Here is a 5,375-nt window from a genome sequence, read left to right on the forward strand (position 1 = left end):
GATTAGATTTTTTTATACATACTTTTATTTATTAGCCAATTATCTCCAAAACGTCAGCTTATTAATTAACATGAAAATATAGATTTGACCACAGAAGAGCCGTGATGATCTTTTTACTGCTCCAGGAAACATTTAATTCATTTAAAGCCAGTGGTGAAATTTAACTAAGTTCATTACTGAAATACTAATAATAAATACTGTACTTAAGTAAAGGTTTGAGGTAGTTCTTTACTTTAGTGTTTACATTTTATAACTAATTTACTACTTTTCCCAGGGAGATATTGTACTTTTTACTCCCCTACATTTATTTACAGCTGTAGTTACTTGTTACGTTACCTGATTAGATGTTTTTATACATATACATACTTTTATTTATTTTTATTTTTAATCTTCTTATTTAATCGTTTTGGTTTATGAGTCTGTTCCAACGCCTTGTTTCTTTTAGATGTGAAAAAAGTTTTTTTTTAAATGCAAATCGACTGGTTTGAAGTATTTTCTAAACGTTTTAAAATATATATTTATTTTGAATATGAAACAATTAAAAGTAAAACAGAACAACAATAAAATGAACAGTAAACTTATTTCAAACTCTCAATACAGAGATTCTCATAAACAACATAAATAAAAATTTAAACGTCCAAAAAGGATTAGGAAGAACTTTTCACTTGACCGATCCAACGCCTTAATTAATTAATAATTATTATCATATAAACCACTCAAACAACCCTGTGCTGCTATAAACCAGATATCCACGGTGTTAATCATATATAACCACATTTATAAATATATAATATAAATAAATAGGAATCAAACATAGAACCTTACATTTTGTTCTTTAAAGATAAAACAGTTACATTAATAGGTTTTTTGTTAAAGAAATAAAGATTTTAGGGCCCAATTAAAAGCAGAAATGCACTTTATAGAGATACAAATCTTTATGAAATAGTTATAAACTGAAACAGTAAAGTGCTACTTTCACATTAATCCATCTGCAATAATGTAATAATCTTTATATGGCACAATTAAATTGGCCATTCACTTAAAAACAAAACAACTTAAAGACAATTTAGCTGCACATACTTCTTTACTTTGCTTCAGTCTTTTACTGCAGGGCTTTTACTTGTAGTGGAGTATTATTGGATGATGTAACTGATGATGTAAGTGAAGTAAAGGCGGTGCATATTTCTTCTTCTTCGCTGTCTAAAGCACCTTTAAGTCCTCAGATCAGTGTCTTTTGCAGAGTCATAAAGCAACAGCAGCGGGCTCCCATTGCGTCTGCAGCTCGTCACCAGATGTCGTTGTTGGTCACACGCTGAAATAAAAACAACATCCATTGTGAAAGTGACACAAATAGGTGTAGGGCGCGTGCACCCCCACCTTCATATAAATATAAATACATATATTTGGGTAAAGTCAGGTGTCTGCTGCCTGCACTGGGGGCTTACACCGGGGCCGAAGGGCGGATGGCACACAGGATTTAGTGGCAGATGGCAGCCCTGACATCAGAGTCAAGCCGAGGAGATGTTCCGCTGCTGGAAATAAAGGAATTAACGGTTCAGATGTTGTTGTTGTTTTTAAATAAACACTAAAATGTTGTTGGAGCCGAGCAGGGCCAGATCGTGACTGCTTTGAAGTGTCACCGTGTGCTCGAGAGGGGTGTGTGTGTGTGTGTGTGTGTGTGTGTGTGTGTGTGTGTGTGTGTGTGTGTGTGTGTGTGTGTGTGTGTGTGTGTGTAGCCTCCTGTGTGTCATGTGGGCTCATTGTTTACATGCTGTCGAGATTTCACAGAGGGCGTGTGTGTGTGTGTGTGTGTTTGTGCGCGTGTCTCTCAGAGAAAACACGGAGCCTTTACGGCCACACTTATTGAAATGATGTTGTTTTTGTTGTCCCCACTCAGAGAGGGAATATTGTAGCCGTGCTAATGTGTCACGAGTGGAGCGGACCCGGTCCAGCACCACGGCCAGCGCCACGGCGAGAACAAAAGGCGGATTTGCGTCGCTTGATGTCAGGGACCGTCTGCTTTTTACCCGTCTACAGGAAAAACGAAAAATATGATAAAGTCCCTCCTGCCATCTTTACGGCCCTATCCTTCCTCTGTCTTTTTCCCAATTTGACTCTTTTACATTACATGATTTGAACAAACAGTTTATTTAACGTTTGTTTACATTATATTCAAGGTTCATAACATGCTTGAATTGGATTATCCCCCTTGAAAAATGCCTGATTTTCTTTTCTTTAACATAAGCTGTTCAGATCTAATGACTCGTGTACCAATTTGAATGAAACACGAGTTGCATAACTGGATTCTTTATGAGGGTTTAAATGGTTGGTGTTGGCTGCTTGCTTATCTTTGCTATTAATCTCTTTAGTGTGTTTTGTGTTCGTATTCTTGGCAGTTTTACGGCATAATAAAAACAGAAGTATGAGTATAAATGATTGGGTGTATGCGTATACGTAGATAATCATGTAGTTTTGTATCATAATCAATAAAGATATATTTATATCTTTATTTATTGGTGTAAGTTCTGTTTTTATTCAGTTGTAAACTGTGAACATGAATACAAATAATCTCTGTCAATACCCAGATGTGATGAGAAAGGCTTTGATTCTTTTAGTTTATATACTGTGAAAGTGCTTTAATTTTATTCTTATGGATCTGTTCAAACCCTGTACCTAACATACAGTATATTTTTTGCTATATGCTTACATCCATAGTGCCTTTCAGCTTGATTTTAGTGTCTGCGTTTGTATTTTCAGCATTTCTTTAATATTTTAAATTAATATAAGCTTTAATTAGATGTAACGATTAGCCATCCACATATGTGAAAAATAGTGTGGAAGTGCAAAAGTGTAGCAGTGGGGAAAACAAGGTAAAATAAACGTTATTGTCACTACAAGAAATTTTTTTTGGGGATATCCCTGTTGCACCCAGAGGTCAAATGTCATCAAACAGATAGCTGAAGGGTCAGAGATCGTATGACAGTGACAGTATGACCTAACGAGTAACAGTGGCTGTTTTGAAGGAATTATTGGCCCTACAAGAACATTTGTTTTGGCTATTTGGGCATCACTAGATAAATAAATAGTGCACAAAGTCAATAAATATGAGTTGTTTAAAGATGGAGAATGAGCAGAACACCGCCATCTAGTGTCTCAAGATCGCAACAACAAAAAATAATTAAAAACAGTCAAGTTGCGATATTCGTCAGAGCCGGCCCAGTAGCCTACAGGAGACCGGAGTCAGTTTGAGCCTGTTTGAACCCGTCCCCTCCGGCAAATCGCACTATAAAAACAAGTATTGCAGAGGAGTTTGACTGACAGTTAGCGTTAGCCATTACAGCTAAGTAAACAGGAAAGTTAGCTCACCGATCAAGGAGAAACGTAGCCATTTGGGCGTGCGTTTTAATGGTGTTGAACTCCTTTTATCTCAGTCCATCGCGTGAATGCTTGGCCTATATTGACTCTGGTTTTTGCCTGTCTCCGGTCACTCAGCTGCTTCGACAAATAACAAAACATCAGCAGGATTGGAAAACTCCATTTCACCCAGTGCCAGCCGACAGTAGCTGCACCCAACAACAGACAACCCTGGCAACCAGCAATACCCGCTATTGACTGGTACAATGTAAACAGAATGTGACAGAAAGACATTGTCATTTACTTTTTTTATAAACTTTAATTCAGACTAAATATTTATTTGTTTTTATGGAAAAGCAACACATTCATTCTGCACGCCTCAAAACGCCCTGTGTGTGTAATATATATATATATATTTAAATATAGCTTTTAATGAAGAATCTACATATTCAACCTTTAAGCTTTATTGACAAATAGGGGTAAAAGCTCTTATGTAAACAGAAACATCCACGTCACATTTTGCAGCCGTGACTGTGTTTTATGTTATTTTCGTTACCTCTCCGTCTGCCACGGGGCTGGTAGTTTAGCGACGGTCCCCGGCGGCAGACATCACGGCTCGTGCAGCCCAGGGGAGGAGGGATGGAGCTGAGATGGACAGGGAGGGAGACACCGGCTTACGACGTCAAAGGAGTACAGACACACACACACAGGGAGAGGGAGAGGAGAGGACGAGCGACCCAGACTGCCAATCCCCCACGGTCCACTGAAGGAAGCCTGGATTCATCCATCACAACACTCCTCATTCAGAAAAGCTAAGAGAGAGAGAGAGAGGGAGAGATTTGTTTATTTTATATCAGATTTATTTGATCTTCACGGAGCATCTGTCAGGAAAAAAAAAAAAAAAACAAGAAGCAGAGCTGGAAAAACACGCTCATGCCGAATAACGCACCGTCGCTGGATGTTACTTGTGTTGTTATAGGGGGAGCGCAGGCCTAACTTGTTACAGGATTCAAAGACGCGCTCACACACAAATGAACTGAATTATTGAAAATCCAATAACTAAATAACAGCGGGGGGAAGAAGAAGAAGAAAGGCATCCACTGATCACGCCGATTCTTTGCCGCGAACAGCACCACAGGTATGATTTTTCTACCTTATTTTCCAAACTCTTTGTTGTTTTTGTCGCTCAAATGTGTAAAATCACGCTCGCTGTTGTTGTCACCGTGTCTTTGACAAAGAGAGCGCGGGTCTCCAGCTGTGTTGAACACTGTCATGTTGTAGGGGTTTGAGTATAGACGGCCTAGACCGAATATCAGTGCGAGGGAGGACTGTGTGTACTGTTATTTACTACAATGCCACATGTAGGCTTGATATTCATGCTTTTTATGTCGCTGTCAGAGAAGATGTCTTAGTTCTGCAGCTATGAATCAGGATTATTGATCCCTAAGGCTCATGTGACACCAGGAATATGAAAGTTATCAGATTATAATGTCATTTTATGTATTTAATATGTTCTCATTTTGTATTTTATGCAATGCAAAGTGGATTTATAGATATTAGAAAATGTGTAAATGCATCTAAATCCCTGTAGAATAAAATAACTTCACTATTCCTGGTTCATTTAATGACGCTTATGGCTGTTACAATGTATCTGGGTGAGTCACGAGTGAGGTTGTAGTGGCCCCCTGTTACTCAATATGAACGATATATACATATTTATACCCATTATTAATCTTATGTGTTTTTTATTGTGATATCTATGTTCAAATCTCCTACCAGATGTCTCCAAGGGTGTAGAAACTATTATTGCAGCCCCCCATTCCCACTGACGCTCCCATCTGCACCTCCTCCTGTTTGCACCTCCTGTGCAGTGTGAATTTAAGCCTGCAGGCTCCTGTCTGCTCCTCCTGATTGCCTCCTCCTCTGTGTGTGTGTGTGTGTGTGTGTGTGTGTGTGTGTGTGTGTGTGTGTGTGTGTGTGTGTGTGTGTGTGTGTGTGTTTATTCCTCCACAGACTTCTCA

This window comes from Echiichthys vipera, assembly GCF_963691815.1.
Source record: "Echiichthys vipera genome assembly, chromosome: 13".
Lineage (NCBI taxonomy): Eukaryota > Metazoa > Chordata > Actinopteri > Perciformes > Trachinidae > Echiichthys > Echiichthys vipera.